The sequence below is a fragment of the Ursus maritimus genome, unplaced genomic scaffold (genome assembly GCF_017311325.1).
Source record: "Ursus maritimus isolate PB19 unplaced genomic scaffold, ASM1731132v1 scaffold_13, whole genome shotgun sequence".
Lineage (NCBI taxonomy): Eukaryota > Metazoa > Chordata > Mammalia > Carnivora > Ursidae > Ursus > Ursus maritimus.
Window position 1 is genome coordinate 57248936 of NW_024423675.1, and position 17976 is coordinate 57266911.

The 17976-nt window shown below is 35.5% G+C and overlaps 1 long non-coding RNA gene across 1 annotated transcript; it reads right to left on the minus strand.

The window, feature by feature from the left end:
- Positions 1-614: 614 nt before the first annotated feature.
- Positions 615-4469, minus strand: LOC103660873. The gene is made up of 3 exons (XR_567938.1): positions 4340-4469; positions 782-895; positions 615-647 (listed from the first exon to the last, which is right to left on the minus strand). It is a non-coding gene; the product is annotated as an uncharacterized LOC103660873 (long non-coding RNA).
- Between the last annotated feature and the right edge of the window lie 13507 nt (positions 4470-17976).

Genomic DNA, 17976 nt, shown 5'->3' on the forward strand with positions numbered 1-17976 from the left:
ATGGAGTTGTTTCCTCCAGGTCCCAGTGGTGTGCTTAGAATGTTTTACACATGGGTAGCTGGCAGAGTGCAGGGCAGAAATTACTTCAGGCAACAAGAGGTTAAGTGTCCTGACTGAAATTCAGTAGCCAGAATTGCCGGGCAGTAGCTTCATCTGTTCATCATGCCTTGTTTCTGACTATTCCTCTGCCCAATGGCCACTCTTTTAATGAATCTTCATCCTCTCAGTGAATTTCTTTTAACATCAATGGATAGACTAATTATCAGAAAATAAACAAACAAAAAAAAAGGCAGTAAATAGGACAAGGAAGAAAGGAGTGATAGCATATGCCTTTGTGTCCTAGAAAATGTAGTCCTTACATACAAAACACCTGCCGAAGTGGGCTAGCACATAAGAACCTTGGTGACAATACACATGGAAACTAATGTTTGTCATGAATTCCAGTGGTTCAGATAGAGATTCATGCATGAAAGATCGAAGTGCATTTATTATATTCCAGGACAATCCCAGTAGATAGACCTACTAGATGCTAGAGAGTGTCACATCTCTCTGAAGTTCGAAGAGTACAGAGTAGAACAACACAGATCCTCCGGTTCCCGAAACATTCTCTCTTTAGCCAGAACTCTCTTTGGCTAAGGAATGGTAAACTGAAACAAAACAAAACAATTGTAGGTATGCCCAATAACTGTAAAATGAAGAAACAGAGTTATCATCTCAAAGAAAGAGAGGAAGGGCGTATACCACAAGCATTTTAGGTGATAGTGTCAAAAGTACAACTTACCCAATATTAAACAAAGAGAAGGAAGATATTGGTTCATGTATCCAAATTGCAGATAATTCATGTTTTTCATTCCACAGATATTTGTGTATACCTTTATCTTTTTCTATTCCAGGCCTGTCCAGAGAATAAAAGAGATTTTCTTACTTGGTGGACATTGCAATTTAGGAAGGACGATAGATAAGGTTCTAGAGAGATAATCCTAGACATATATGCATATAATTACAAGCTGCAATTTGCACTTAGGACCACAGGACTGTGCTTCTCAGAGCTATCTTCTATCTATGTACTGGCATCCTTCTCTAGTGGAGTTTTGCCATGTGTGGGAGAAAAACAGTTGCCACCTATGGGATCACACCCCTGTAGCACTGGGACCAAAGAGGAAAAATAGATTCCTTTTTTGGTGCATTTTGGAAAAATCTCAGGAAGGAATTTTGACACACATGATTGAGTCCATATGCAAACAAAATTGATTAAAAACAAAAAAAATGAAACATAAAACAGAAAAATAAAAACTTAAAGCACTAGCAAAATGTAGATGCATAGTAAACCAGTTAGTGGCTGGGAAGAGCTATCTAAGCATAGCAGCAACGGGAAGAAAATCATAAAGGAAAATACAGTAGTGTTTTTAATCCTTCCAAATTAAAAATAGAAGACTAGAAACAAATGTAAGTGTAAACTTGGGAAATATAGAAAAAAGTAATAAAGATGTACATTAAGAAGAAAAACATTAACAACCCAAAATAAAATGGGTAAAAATTAGAAAAAAATACACACATTAGAAAGACAATACAAGAGACAATGAGCATATGGAAAAATGTGGATAAATAATTGGAAGCATAAAATAAAAATAATTGTAATCAAGACAATATGGTATTGGTACAAAAATAGACATTGAAGAATGAAAGAGAATAAAATCCAGAAATAGACCCACACATAGATGGCCAAGTAATTTTGACACACAGCCAAATTACCTCAATGAGAAAAGGGCAGTCTTTTCAACAAATTGTGCTGGAACAATTGTGCATCTATAGGCAAAAAAGAATACACAATCCCTAATCTTATAAGATATACAACAATTAAAGTGGACCAAAGACTCAAATATAACAGCTAAGCCCACAAAATGTCTAGAAAGAATCAGAAGAAAATCTTTGTAATATTGAATTAGGCCTGCACTTTTTAGACAGGACATGGAAAGCATGGCCCGTAAAAGGACTGTTGACTTTGCCTTCCTTTTATTCTGTTATTATTGCATTCTGTTGCATTCTGTTATTATTTCCTCCATTATTTTGTGTCTGTTTCTTCTGTTTTCTCCGGCAGGAATCCTTACCAAATACATCCTGACAGTTTGTATATGTCTTTCCTTACTTCTTACTTTCTCTGCTTTATTTTCCTTTTACTTATCTTGTGTGATATATTTGCCCATGTGATTTTCTCATATCCTCTTCATGGATATTTCTGAGAACATAAATTACATGTCTTAATGTCAGTTTCTTTTTTTTTTTTTTTTTAAGATTTTATTTATTTATTCGATAGAGATAGAGACAGCCAGTGAGAGAGGGAACACAGTCAGGGGGAGTGGGAGAGGAAGAAGCAGGCTCCTAGCGGAGGAGCCTGATGTGGGGCTCGATCCCATAACACGGGATCAAGCCCTGAGCCGAAGGCAGATGCTTAACCGCTGTGCCACCCAGGCGCCCCTTAATGTCAGTTTCTATTTTAATATTTTTTCCTGTAAATTCATCCATGTAATTTTTTAAAAAAAATTGCATGCTGCTATTCTCTTGAAATATTTGTTGATTCTTCATTTGTTTACCTTTTGTGGAAGAACTTATTTCCCAACACTCTGCAGGCCCGGATTAGCAGAATGCCTACAGAACTTCGGTGGCTTCCTTCTATGGTATAAATATAAGCAGATTCCTGCCTCGATTCTAAATTATCATTTGCCAGGAGCTCAGCTGAGCTGGAAGACAGCTGAGCTTTGGGTGTTGTAGCAGCTGATTAGAGCAAGAATGAGTCAAAAATGCAGTCAGTGTTTCTGGTCTTAGGGATCATCACCAAATTATCTCATCCACCAACTTAATTTCCTGTTGGCTTATTAATTTTTACGATGGCAGTGTGTTCATTAACTTGTTTTAAGTGTTTTTGACTTGATGCATTTGAATGAGCATGAACACATATTTGAAAGGTGTGTTCTTGCATCTCATTGTTCACTGTAGTTATCTCTGCAGAGTGGGAGGAAAGAGGTAATGCCTCTCGGTTGATAGTTCAGACACTTCTACATTACTTGAGTGCCTTTCAATTTTGATGTAATAATGTCGCAATTAAAAAACAGTAAGAAAAAAACCATCAGCAAGGTCAAATGCTACTGGAAGGTTAAATAAGATTAAGTGCTGGTTTATTTTTTATTTAACAGAAAGTAGGTCATTGGTAACCTTGACAACAATGATTTTAGTGATCGAGTTTAGGAAAGTCAAAAGAAAACTTTTTAAATTGTTAGGCAGTTAAGTCTAATTTAGCCATTCAAACTATTTTAATATTGATCAAACAATTCACAACAAAGATTCCTAAATAAGCAAAATTTTAAGGCAGTGAATATAAAGACACGGCAATCACACAGACCTTACGCTTCTCTAGATAGGTCCACGCTAATATATAAAGGAAATTTCTGATAAATAGTATTTTAAATATCTACATTTAGGGGTGCCTGGGTGGCACAGCGGTTGGGCGTCTGCCTTCGGCTCAGGGCATGATCCCGGTGTTATGGGATCAAGCCCCACATCAGGCTCCTCCGCTAGGAGCCTGCTTCTTCCTCTCCCACTCTCCCGCTTGTGTTCCCTCTCTCGCTGGCTGTCTCTCTGTCAAATAAATAAATAAAATCTTAAAAAAAAATCTACATATAATATGTAATTGTTGGATTTAATATTAATGGATATCAGATGTGAAAATTTTTATGACTCTTTAAGTTTTTTGACATGAATTTTGAATTTTTAATGGAACTTAATGTTTGAAAATTAAACTTACATTATCATGCTGCTGATTCTGAATCGTCAGCCTCTATGAGCTTACATATTAACTGTACAAAAATGTATTTTCAGCTTAAAACAGAGCACATAATCAATTATTTGGAATGATCTTTGTGTAAGGGTGAGACTACACTATATTTTCTATAGTATTGTTTAACTGCTAATATTTGGGCAGGACTTGGCAAGTCAAGCAATTAATTTGTTGGTGTGTAAGACTAATCTTATCAACACTTCTCATAAAGATATTTCTTTTTTGTCCTCTGGGCAACTATTGTTTATAAGATACCTGTTGAGGAAGGAAAAATAGTTGGATTTAATGAACCAGTGGGAGAGGGAGATATGCTTATTAACCGGAAGGATTCAGAGTTTTGAAGTAAATACAAAGTTAGCATCTGTTTTAAATGATATAAAGAGAATAATGGGAAAGAAGTAAACCAAATGAATATTTCAACATTCTCCGTCAAGGTAAGTAATTTTTGGCAGGATATGAATATCTACAGAAAGTACAGATGTAAAGAAGAGTAGGCTTCTAACTTACAGTCACACTTCACCTGCTGTTCAAACATCCTTGATGTGGTTTAGATCAATTTCTTCAGCATCTCCTCGGGACCCTGGGTTGGTGGCGGGAAGGGGGAGGGGCTTGAGTATTGACAAATTGGCTTCAACAAAACTTTATTATTCCCGCTGGGTTTTCTGTAAAGAAAGTTTTTCACCACCAAATTATTTTAAATAATTAATAAAATTGAGAACATTTTTCCAATTGTCATTTTTTTCTTTTCCTTTTTACACAATTACACTACTTTGTAGCATTTTAAATATTTCTGATACATAAAAAATAGTATTTTGTTGTTTTATCAGAAGTCCACTGATTTATAATTCTACTTTTTCATGTCTTGTATTTATATACCATTTACTATCCTCCATCAGTCCATCTATCAATTCTTGTACTGGTAACTCATCATTTTGATAATTATAACTTTAAAATATGCTTTCATATCTGGCAGAGCAAGTAACAATTAGTCAGGGTTCAACCAGAGAGGCAGAACCAGGAAGGTGATATGCATTAAGAGATTTGGTACAAAGAACTGGCCAATGTGATTGTGGAGGCTGGGTAGGCAAGTCTGAAACACGGCAACATGCCACCAGGAGGGGCAGACTGGGACTTGGGTGTAGGAGGAAGCTGCTGTCTGCATGTGAAGTTTCATCTTCATCAAGGGAGAATCAGCCCTGCTCTTAAAGCCTTTTAACTAAGTGAATCAGGCCCACCTTGCTTACCTAAAATAATCTTCCTTACTTAAAGTCAATTGACTATGGACCTTAATTTACAGAATACCTTCACAGCAATACCTAGACTAGTGTTTAATTAGGCAAATTGACACATCCCAAAACACCATCACACTTCTCCTTACTTGTCCAGTACTGTTTATTAACTCCTCCTTTACTCCGAATAGATTGCACAGTGGCTGAACTGTAACTGTAATTTTATGTTATAAAATTAAGGAAACTGTTCATTTTTGTTAAAAATTGCTATGGCTTTTGTAACAAGGAAATAAAAAATAGTTATTATAATATGCAAAACACTGTAAACAAATAGAAATTTAATAATGATTATTATAGTAAAAGCAAGCTAAAATTATTTTGTTACTAAATCAAGTGTCAAAGATTTGGAGTCGTTTGTGTCCAAAGTATTTGGAGGCATTTGTGTAGGACTGAGAATTTCTTCTTCTTCTTTTTTTTAAGATTTGTTTATTCATTTGAGAGACAGGGAGAGAGCAGGGGGAGGGGCAGAGGAAGTGGGAGAGAGAATCCAAGCCGATTCTGTGCTGAGTGCAGGGTCCATCACCAGGCTCAGTCTGATGACTTTGAGACCAGAAACTGAGCTGAAGCCCAGAGTCCCACACTTAACTGACTGCGCCACCCAGGCGCCCCAGACTAAGAATTTCAACAGAATTGCCTCATCATTAATGTTCTTCTGGAAGCTTCTAATGTAGAAACTCTTCAGTAGAAAGCAGTGTGAAAAGATAAAACACTTTATACCTAAAGCACGCCAGTTAATTAGATATTAGAAATTTCTATTAAGCATTGATTTTTTTTTTTTAAAGTTTAGGAAGAAACAGTAGATTCTCATCATTCTTTCAAAGAAAAGAAACACTGTCGCATATCCGTGTGTGAATTAGTGCAACTGCAAAGATTATTTGAAAACATATATATATGTATGTATATATATACGGGCAAAGACTGTTTAAAATATACATGTATATATGCATATAATTTATATATACATATACACAAAAACACATACACTTCATTGGTATTTGTCTTAAATCTTCATAATGAGTTTCAAATCAGAAAATTAATGGTAATGTGGACATATCATGTTTAATTAGTAGATTTAAAACTAACATCCTAGTGTCAAAGCTACAATTGTTAGGGTGCTTTATTTGCTAAATAAATTATTATATCCTAAATTAATGATTGTATCTACACCAAGAGTAATCAATTGCTGTCTACTGGCAATAATGACTCTTAGATTATGTTTTGTTTTGCTATATTGTTAGGCCCTGCCTACTGTTTAAGATGGCAGTAAATTATGAATACCAGCACTTTAATATTTATTCATATATCCACTATAGTTCTCATGTTTATAGCCACAATATTTCCTCCATCAGCAGTTGAGTTTCTGAGTATTCTCCAAAGACAAAGGATAATGTTCATTAATAAAAATAATAATAGGGGTGCCTTGGTGGCTCAGTCTGTTAAGCGTCTGCCTTGGGCTCAGGTCATGATCCCAGGGTCCTGGGATCAAGCCCCGCATCAGGCTCCCTGCTCAGTGGGGAGTCTACTTCTCCCTTTCCCTCTGCCCCTCCCCCCTGTTTATGCACTCTCTCAAATAAATAAAATATTTTATAATAATAATAATAATAACTACAATAATAATAATTTATTGATAAAGCAACCACTAAATATGTCCTTATATGCCAAGCAATGTTCTAAGTGATTTCCTCTGTTGATTAACTCTTAAAAAAAATCTATGAGGCAAGGTGAGTATACTGAGGCACAGCAAGTTTAAATAACTTGATGAAAGACACATATCTTGTAAGTGGAGAAGCCCAAAGTCCATACTGGCCATCGGCTTCCAGAGCTGATGGAATTAAACACCATGCTGAACTGCTCTCAAAGGCTAAACAGTAGTTTACAGTAGCAGGTGGAAATCCGTTTGTGAGTTAAAAAGTCATTTCTAATCTTTTTTAAAAAATACAGTAACTAGACTAAAATGGAATAAATCAGAACAAGTTTCATGTAGAAAGGCTATGTTATATTCTTTCAGCTGTGCGTGTGGGTGTAAATGGGTTATGATACAGACATATTTCTTCTTTCTTTACCTATTCTTCCCCCAGAGCAGCCAGAATAATCCCATTAAAAAGTAATTCATCACAGTTATTTGGTTGGTTATAATTTAAAAACAAACAAACAAACAAACAAACAAACAAAAACAAGACACCAAAATGAGAAAACGAGAACTGGAGATGATGTGGAAAAACCAAAGCCCTTTTGCCCTGTTGGTTGGAACGTAAAATGGTGCAGACATTAAGGAAAATGGTATAAAACAGTTCCTCAAAAAAAAAAAAAAATGAAAGTAGAATTGCTGTGTGATCCAGATTCCATTTCTGGGTATGTATCCAAAATAATTGAAAGCTGGATCTCAAAAAAATACTCTCAAAGACCACAGCCCTGTTTAAAGAATTAGTATTCACATTAGCTAAAAGGTGGAAGCACTCTGAATGTCTATGGGTGGATGAATGAGTACACAAAATGTGAAATAAAACGTGAAAGAAGCCAACCACAAAGAGAAAAACACTATGTGATTCCACTTACCTGAGGTATCTAGAAAAGTTTTACTGAAAGAAACAAAGTAGGGTGGGGGCTGCCAGGGGCCAGAAAGCATGGGTGAAAAGGAAGTTACTATTTAATGGACACAGAGTTTTTGTTTTGCAAGGTACAGAAGTTCTAAAGGCTGGTCTCAGGGCCCTGTGAATATGCTTACCACTACTGAACTGTACACTTAAAAATGATTAAGATGGTGAATTTTATGTTATGTGTACTCCAACCACAATTTAAAAAATTTTTTAAATAGAGTTTGATAACTAGAAACGGCAATCCTTAAAAAAAATTCTTATTTTTTAAAGATGTGATTCATATATACAATGGAATATTGCTCAGCCATCAGAAAGGATGAATACTCACCATTTGCATCGACATGAATGGAACTGGAAGGGATTATGCTGAGTGAAATAACTCAAGCAGAGAAAGACAATTACCAGATGGTTTCATTCATATGTGGAACATAAGGAATAGCACAGAGGACCACAGCAGAAGGGAAGGAAAACCGAATGGGAAGAAATCAGAGAGGGAGACAAACCATGAGAGGCTCTGGACTCTGGGAACCAAACTGAAGGTTACAGAAGGGGGGGGATGAGGTAACTGGGTGATGGGTATTAAGGAGGGCTTGTGTGGTGATGAGCACTGGTGTTATACGTAACTCATGAATCATGGAACACTACATCAAAAACTAATGACGTACTATATGATGGCTAACTGAACATAATAAAAAACAACTTTTGATAGATACTGAAAAAAAAAAAAAAAGCAATTTGGGACAGTTGATCCTCTGCTCAGAGTCCTGCAGTGACTTTCCATCTCAGTTAGGGTGAGTCTTTATAATGGCCCTACAGCGCTTGTGAGTGTTCTAACCTCATGCGGTATCTCCCCTTCACCAAATCATTCTGCTCCAATTATGTTCATTTCTGTACTGTTTCTTGAACATTTCAGGTACTTTTCTACTTCAGGATCTGAACACTTGTTCCCCTTCCCCTCTCTCAAAGCCCCCAAATGTATTCAAGGGCTCAGACAACTGGGGGGAAAGACAACAATATTAAATTGAGAATCATAAATTAGAGATTCCAGAAGAAAGCCAATATATTAGCCTTTTGTAAAATGAAGGGCTTTTGTATATTGTATATACTTACACTAGTACTAACTGCAAAGGAGGTTGGGACTCGTGTGTTTTATTCTAGGAAACTATGGGCCAAGCAAAAAGTTGGAAGAATAAATTAACAGATATTAGGTGATAAGTAACATCAATGCCAATGGCATATTATATTAAAGGTGATGGCTTATCTTTTGTTCTAGTGTGTCATTCCTACAAAAATTCTATCTTATCTGCTCAGTTGTCACCCATTACATCCAAAGTGATATATCCCAGTACAAAAACTCCTAAGTCGGTGATTGATTGTTTGCTATCTAATACATCTTGTTATTAGTATTAGTATCTACTATTCAGGGAAAGATTTCCATATTTTATTCAGTAAGTTTGTACATTACCCATAAACATAGATGTATATATATAAACTTCCAAAATGGCTTGAGTATTTGAATAGGACACACATTTAGTTTTAGAAACTGTATTTCCTTATACAATTATTTAAAATATCCTTTAATATTTGCTCTCATATGCCTAAGCTGAGTTATTGCAAAATTTTCACCTCCCATGTTCATTTCCCACCTCAAAGCTATAAACAAATGAGTAATATTTGAATGATTTCTAGGGCCAAAGATTTTTTTAAATGCACTGTGACCATCGAGATTATTAGCAGGACAGCAACAGAGATTTCTTTTTTACCTTAAGAAGCTTAGAAAGCGTTATGTGTTTGGTTGTGTACTTGTCTTTTTTTTTTTAAAGATTTTATTTATTATTTGACAGAGATAGAGACAGCCAGCGAGAGAGGGAACACAAGCAGGGGGAGTGGGAGAGGAAGAAGCAGGCTCACAGCAGAAGAGCCTGATGTGGGGCTCGATCTCATAATGCCGGGATCACACCCTGAGCCGAAGGCAGACGCTCAACCGCTGTGCCACCCAGGCGCCCCTGGTTGTGTACTTGTCTTAGCAGTGATAGTCACACAGTGTTCATTCAACTGATAGTCCATATTTAAAACTCCAAAGATAAGAAACAATGAATTTGCTTCAAATCTATTCCCAAAGAAGTAAGGCTTTTCAAAATATATTTAGTAAAAGCTGTCATTTTTTCTCACAGAGGAAGAAAATAGATCTATTTTGAATGTATGAAAGATGGGGGCAACTAATAAAGAAGAAATAAATGAAGATTTATTTCAATCTTTACAGATACATTTAATTTTGCTGCCTTACATCTTTTTTTTCTGTTCTACTGCCTACAGAACATGAATTTGAAGACTTACCTATTGTAATGGGCTTGTTATGTTTCCAGTCAACGTATGGTAATTAACTGCTAGTTTTAATGTCCCATGGTACAGTTTTATAGTGGAGGATGACCATTTGCTTCTAAATCCATAAACCATCTACATTAAATAGAATTCAGACTGTTATCCTTATAAAAACTATATTAAAACATTGTATTATATTCAATATGTCATTCAAGTTAATATATCTTCTAGGAAATTAGAATTTTGTCATATCTTAAGCTGTAAATGTTCACTATTATAGCCTAAAATCTTCAAAATGTATATTTAGCTCCACATGAAAACATTCCTAAGGAGTTTAATCCAAAGAAAACCTCTTCAGAAACACATGAAGGCAAACACATCACCCCTTTCCTTATTCAATAAAAATCATGAAATGTATTAGGCAAACAAAAGTAAAATAATATTTTACAAAATTTTATTAAATATTACTTATCAAAATTAAGTATTATGGTCCCCAACCTTGCCCATTTGTACTTAGCTCTATATAGGTGTACTTCCCATGACATTTAATCCAGAGAACAACCCGCCTATGCAGACAAAAACAAAGATACACAGATCACCCTTTGCAGCCCTGTCCCCCCATTCCTAGAGCTTTAAAAAAACAAAGGGATCATCTGATCATTATATCATTAGATGATTAGATTATCAATATTATGGTATCTAGTAAATATTAGATACTACTTCATGATATAAAATATGATAATTCTACACACACAGAGAATATCTTGCATATGCGTACACAAAGACTTAGCAGTATTACAAAAACAAAAGCAAAACCCTAAATACCCACCAATAAGAAAATAATCAACAACCGAAAGTATAGTCACACTCAGTGCAATACCATCAGCCTCAGACAAAATGAACTACTGTTTAGTAGACAAATCTCATGAATATCTTGTTAAGCAAACAAAACAAAAGCATCTTGTAGAAACACAAAGCCATCAATATAAAGCATAAAGGTAAGCAAATAAATAATACCTACAGTTTCAGTTTTCTATTGCTGTGTAACAAACCATTATAAAATGTATTGGCTAAAACAACTATTTACTCTACGTAACTCATCATATTTTACATAAATGGTTACAGTTCTACTTGTGCAATTTACTTCCCTACAACCAATAAATTGCAGACATGGAATAAATGTGGAATTTTAACTATAACTGTTGTTTTTTTTTTAAGATTTTACTTATTTATTCGACAGAGAGAGAGTACAAGCAGGGGAAGCTACAGAGGGAGAGGGAGAAGCAGGCTCCCCACTTAGAAGGGAGCCCTCCGGCAGGGCAGGAGCTCCATCTCAGGACCCCGGATCATGACCTGAAGTGAAGGCAGATGCTTAACAGATTGAGCCACTCAGGCGTCCCCTATTAACTGTAAATTTCTATTTTACTTTTTTTAAAAGTCTGAAACAATATTAGAACAAAGGGCTATTGTATTATTTTTATATTTTATATGTACTCAAACTAATTCAAAATAAAAGTCTTGCTAATATTGGTTAATTAAGGATCTACTAATAAAACATAAAATTCACAGACATGTTTACATTTCACTATGGGTCACTTGGAGACCAAAAATAGACACAGCTAATATAATGGAATCATCATAATAGAATGACAGGATATGAAGTAGTTTTCTTCTTTTTTTTTTTTCTTTTTAAATTTTATAGTCACCATGTTGTACATTAGATCTCTAGAACATATTCATCTTATAACCGGAAGCTTGTACCATTTGACCAATGTCTCCCACTTCCTCTATGCCTCCCCCTGGCAAGCAAGCAACATTCTATTATCTGTTCTATGAGTTGGGCGTTTTAGGTTCCACTTACAGTGAGATCATACAGTATTTGCTCTTTCTCTGTCTGACTTCTTTCACTTAGCATAATGTCCTCAAGGGCCATCCATGTTGTGGCAAATGGCAGGATTTCCTTTATTAATGGCTGAATAATAGTCATATATAATATATATTACATAATATATGTATAATATTATATATATATATATATATATATATATATAAAATCACGTTTTCTTTATCCATGCATCTGGCCATGGACACATAGTTGTTTCCATGTCTTGGCTGTGTGAACAATGTTGCAGTGAACATGAGATTGCAGGTATCTCTTTGATGTAGTAATTTCATTTCATTCAGATACGTAAGTGTAGTTGGATAGCTGGTTTATGTGGTAGTTCTACTTTTAACTTTTTGAGGAAGCTCCGTACTATTTTCCATAATTACTGTACGGTCCCACCAACAGTGTACGTGTGTCCTCTTTTCTCTAAACTTCACCAACACATCATATCACTTCTCTTTTTGATAATAGCCATCTTAAAGTTGTGAGATGATATCTCACTGTGGTTTTGATTTGCATTTCCCTGATAATTAGTGATGCTGAGCATCTCTTCATGTACCTGCTGGTCATTTGTATGCCCTCTTTGGAAATATGTCTATTTAGGTTCTATACCCATTTTTAGATCAGATTACTTGTATTTCTGCTATTGAGTTGAATGAGCTCTTTATATGTTTTGCATATTAACCCTGCATCACATATATGATTTGCAAATATCTTCTCCCATTCTGTAGGTTGCTTTTGCATTTTGTTGAGTGTTTCTTTTGCTATGCAGAAATGTTGAGTTTAGGGATGCCTGGGTGGCTCAGTCGGTTAAGCGGCTGCCTTCAGCTCAGGTTATAATCCCAGGGTCCTGGGATTGAGTCCCACATCGGATCCTTGCTCAGCAGGGAGCCTGCTTCTCCCTCTGCCTGCTTTGCCTGCCGCTCCCCCTACTTGTGCTATCTCTGACAAATAAATAAAATAAAAAAAAAGAAATGTTTAGATTGACATAGTCCCACTTATTTATTTTTGCTTTTGTTACTTGTGCTTTGGTTTCGTATCCAAAAATTGTTGCCAAGACCAATGTCAGGGAGCTTTTTCCCTATGTTTTCTACTAGGACTTTTGTGGTTAAGGCCTTAAATATAAGTTTTTAATCCATTTTCTGTTAATTTTTAAGAGTGGTATAAGATAGGGGTCTGATTTCATTCTTTCGTATGTGATTATTCACTTTACTGAACACTTTTTACCAAAGAGACTATCCCTTTCTCATTGAGTATTTTTGGCTCTCTTATCAAATATTAGTTGATCATATATGTGGAGGTTTATTTCTAGATTCTTGGTTCTGTTCCATTGGTCTATGTACCTGCTTTTATGGCAGTGCCATATTTGTGCTAATTACAATAGCTTAGTAATATAGTTTGTGATGAGGGAGGTGATGCCTCCAGCTTTGCTGTTATTCTCAAGATTGCTATGGCTCTTCAGAGTCTTTTGTGGTTCTATACAAATTTTAAGACTGCTTTCTATTTCTGTGAAAAATACCTTCAGAATTTTGATAAGGAATGCATTGAATTTAGCATTTTTCTACATTTCTCCCTGATTGATACTAATAACTGCCACAAAGAAAAAGACTGATTGCTTATAAAGGAAAGGCAATTTGATATATAACAAATTTATCAACCACAACACTGGAAGCAGAGTGCAATATAATACGTGAGAAAAAGTCAATATAAAACTGGAAAGCCAATGAGAAGAAATGCCACAAAAAGAATGTGCCCAGTTGTGTCAGATGTTGGTTTTAAGTTAGAATCAATCATTGCATACAACTGTGTAGAGTCATAGGTGACCTTGATAAACAATTTTGATAGAGTGATTAGAAAACATGGGGCGCCTGGGTGGCACAGCGGTTAAGCGTCTGCCTTCGGCTCAGAGCGTGATCCCGGTGTTATGGGATCGAGCCCCACATCAGGCTCTTCCGCTATGAGCCTGCTTCTTCCTCTCCCACTCCCCCTGCTTGTGTTCCCTCTCTCGCTGGCTGTCTCTATCTCTGTCAAATAAATAAATAAAATCTTAAAAAAAAAAGAAAACAAATACTATTTGCTTCTATTAAAGTAGAATTTAAAAAGTATTATAGGACATAAATGTATGAAACCTATTTTACAGTGTTTTACATTAAGAGATGTAGAAATACAGATTTAACTAGAGTGAAAAGTGGAGTAAAGAAAGTGTGTGTGTGTGTGTGTGTGTGTGTGTGTGTGTGTTCCTCATGAGAGAAATAACAGCGTATCCATACCTTAACAGTGTTGATCTAGTAAAGAGAGAAAAATTGATATAGGATAGTCAGGAAAAATAAAATGGGAAAACATCCTTGATATTGTTTGTGTAAAGCGGTTGATACTAGATCGTGGAAATGTTCTTCTAGTTATTTCACATCTCCCAGTGACATAGGAAGAAAGGTCACTGGCTGTGGATGAGGATGTAGAAAGGTGTTGGGTTTAATGAGAGAAAAGAAAGCATGGAAAGGATATCTATTAGAGTGGATGAATGAATGGCCCAAGTGGATTTGGTAGGCTCATAGAGGGCAGCATAACATCTCACTGGAAGTTAGCAATAATGAATTCAAAGTGAAAGCAGGCAACATAGTTGAGTGTTTTCTCCCACTATGTTCCACTATATGGAGTGGGCCACAAACATTCAGTTGTGGGGGGTATATAAAGATAGGGCTCATGAGAGATGCACTTTTACCAATTAAGTGCAAAAATGGGTAAAGCATGCATGGAAGGGAATGATAATGATGAGAGTGATTAAGCTAAGAAAGAACACAAGAGCAGATATTAGAGGTGTGAGAGGTAATAAAAATGTGATAGGGTCAAAATATTGAAGATAATGGTGAGTTTGTTGCAGTCCTATAAGTAAGTTGCACACACTGATAATGACAAGGTCAAGGGATGACCCCCAGAGTGAATGACTAAGGGTGGAATGGAGGTCATGATCACTGCAGAGGACATAGGAGTGAAGGTTAAGAGTATCATAATATAATAAAAAATCATTATAAAAAAAAAGAGTATTGGAAGGAATCAGAAAAGTGGATATTGGAATCATGACAGTAGCTATGCTGGAAAGAGTAACATGATCCAAGAGTTAAACGTCTTCGAGGAATAAAATAAGAGGTGGTAGGTAGTGCAGTCTGATGATACAAAGATTACTGTTTTTATAGAGGCGAAAGGAAGAATGAACAATAGAGGCAATGAGAAGCAAAAAGAACTTTGATCTCACCTCCAGATCCCATCTTCAGGCATGAGGTACAAGGCAATTTAAGAAAGAAAACCACTACCACTTAAGATTAACATGAAGACTGAATGCTCATTTAAACACACACACACACACACACACACACACACACACACACACACACATCTCACTGTGTTCTTAGCTACAAAAATTCTCAATAAATTCCAACAAACTCAAAATATATGAGCCATACTGTCAACCACAATGCAATAGAACTGGAGAATAATATAATCAAAATTACCCTCATTTCCCATATATTTAAAAACTAGAAATCATATTTTAAATTGAGGGTTAGAAAATAAATTGTTATAATTATGTAATTATGTAAGACTTAGACCTGAACTAAGTCAAATCATCATATATAAAAGCAAGTGATACAGGGCAAAAATTATGCTTAGAAGAAAATGTAGACCTATAGGAGATTGAGTAACATTATCTTCTAAAAAATATAAACGCCCTGTTAGGCTCTTTACACTTCTTACAGAAATCTCACAGTACAGATATTCAGTCCATTTTATTGAAAAGCCTAAGACTCAGAAAGACTTAAAAACTGACACTCATACTGCACGGGAATATTGTAACCGGTGCTGAATTGAGTTACTAATACCTCTTTCCACCAAACTACCATTCTTCTTTCCCTCTGAGAATGATTTGATCAAGACTCTGGAATGCAGCCAGAGGATGGGTCTCTACCCCAGTATTCAGACATCAATTCTAACAGCTTATGAATATGTGTGTACATATGTTGGATCTGATTGTAGTTCTCTCTGTCCGTTCTCCCTGCCCCAAACTGTTTTGTGTTAGGAAATGGATGATTCCAATCTGATTGAAGATCTTTGATTTGTTTAATGTTGAAAAGACTATATAATGTCTGAAAGTTCTTCAGATAAAGTAAGATAGAACTTTGTGTCTGATAAACTTTGTGTCTGATCAGTCTGAATTGTCATTGCCTGAGAGTTTAAATTTCTTGGTCTCCTGTTGACTAGAATATTATGAAACCTGGATTAATTTACCACTTCCTTATCTAAAGTGCATTGTTGCTACTTCCCTAGTTGTCTTGCTCCCTACAGAGTACTGTGGATTTTATGATGCATTTTGTTTTCAGAGAAACAATATTTTCATAGTTTGAAATCATTACTTGGTAAGAAAAACCTGATGCTTGTTCCAGTAAATGGTAAATGCATTTGGCTCAGAAAACCCAATTTTCTCTTTTCTTATTTTTCCTTTTCTACAAAACTTTAACTGTAATTAGAAAATGTGTTTCTTCCCAACCATTCTATTTTTCTCTTGTTGTAGTTGAACCCATGAAAAGAAGTAAAAGCAAAACAAAAACAACAAATATTTTAAATGAAAAGAAAAAGGGCAAGTTTTGAACGTGTTTATCAAAAATTTAGAGGCTGCAAAAAACTCCTATTGTCCTCCTGGATGTTTTTTAATTGGTGTTAGCATTTAGACAATATCAGGTAAAAACAGCTAATCTATATTATTAAATACCATTTAGACAGTAAAAAAACCACGACTTTCTTTGTGGAAAACATGCACTTTTCAGAACTATGGATGTTTACAATGAAATGACTAAACCAAAATTAATGAAGGCTGACAATTTTGTCATATAATTACTGAATATAAAACTTAGAAACCTAAGTCATTGTATTTCAAAAATTCCATTTTCCCAATTATTTGGAATGTTTCAGACCAAATATTTAGTTTGATATTTTTTTTCTTTCATTGATCATTTATAAAAATTTCTACAGGGGCGCCTGGGTGGCATAGCCGTTATGCGTCTGCCTTCGGCTCAGGGCATGATCCTGGCGTTATGGGATCGAGCCCCACATCAGGCTCCTCCGCTATGAGCCTGCTTCTTCCTCTCCCACTCCCCCTGCTTGTGTTCCCTCTCTCGCTGGCTGTCTCTATCTCTGTCAAATAAATAAATAAAATCTTAAAAAAAAAATTCTACAAATGATAAGAAACTACATTTTACCATGGAAATGACATCAAGAGATGTTGGATGACTTTTGAGTTTTACATATTTTTTAATAGCTGTTTTGCAATGAATTATTTTGCCTTAGTGACTTTCAGCAAAAATCTCAAACATGAAAATATCTTTACTTACATGATTTCTACTTTAGTTATTTAGAAGAAGGGATTTGTATGGAACTTGCCCAAACCCTTGGTTTGGTAGGCTGGGGCTACACAAAAATGGGCAACATATTAGCACTGGCTTCTACTTCTCATCCCAATTCTTATCCTATACTGTAGGATTATGGAAAGCTTTCTGAAAGTCAGTTTTTCATATGTAATATAGGCAATTTTTTGGCCCTTCCCAAGAATTGTTAGGAAAATCAAATGAAGAGAGATTGGTGAAAACATTTCTAGAACACTATTTTCAAATGTGTGAACTCAGACCATTCATATGAGAGTCACCTTAAACTACTTACTGAAAAATTTTCAATTAGGATAGAAAAGAAGCAGTTTTCCTTAGATGAGTTTCCCCCTTCCTGATTTTGTAAAACGTATTGCTTTGTCACAAACCATTTTCTTTTTGTTTTAAATATGTGAAGTAAGAAATTCAGCCCGCTTATTCTAGGTAACACTTAACAGCTACCTCATTGTCCTGGGTGTATTTGAAAGACATTCACTATTGAGGGAGTTTCTAATGCTTGTGCATTATCAGCATTTCATTCATTCTTACATGTTCTCATAGGAGTAAGAAGACCCATCCATTATCTCAAGTTCTCTCCAGGTCTTAATGCTGCATTGGGAACTAGGCATTTGATCTTACA